The sequence below is a fragment of the Curcuma longa genome, chromosome 2, assembly GCF_044706935.1.
Source record: "Curcuma longa cultivar G26 ecotype Majalengka, Jawa Barat chromosome 2, ITB_CL_G26_1.1, whole genome shotgun sequence".
NCBI lineage: Eukaryota > Viridiplantae > Streptophyta > Magnoliopsida > Zingiberales > Zingiberaceae > Curcuma > Curcuma longa.
In genome coordinates, this window is record NC_133862.1 from 1,090,786 (window position 1) to 1,091,297 (window position 512).

Here is a 512-nt window from a genome sequence, read left to right on the forward strand (position 1 = left end):
AAGGAGCTCCAATGGTGATCGGCCACACAAGGATGAAGATGCAAGGAAAGAAGATTTCGGCAAGAGCAAATGAGGGAATGAGGAGAAATGAAATTCAAATGGAGTAAAGGTGATTAAGAGGAGTAACTCTCTCATTACTCTCATTTAAGCCCTTTTTGTAACCCCCTCTCCTCCCCTAACTCCCATGTAACCTCCCTCCACCTCATCTATTTCGAAATTCAAAATAAAAATCCTGCATTTTCGTTGATTCAAAATGGGAGAAAACCATGAAAGGAATTTGCATTTGTAACTCTTGCAAGCTTGTGGATGGGAGGAGCTCCAATGGTGATCGGCCACACAAGGATGAAGATGCAAGGAAAGAAGATTTCGGCAAGAGCAAATGAGGGAATGAGGAGAAATGAAATTCAAATGGAGTAAAGGTGATTAAGAGGAGTAACTCTCTCATTACTCTCATTTAAGCCCTTTTTGTAACCCCCTCTCCTCCCCTAACTCCCATGTAACCTCCCTCCACC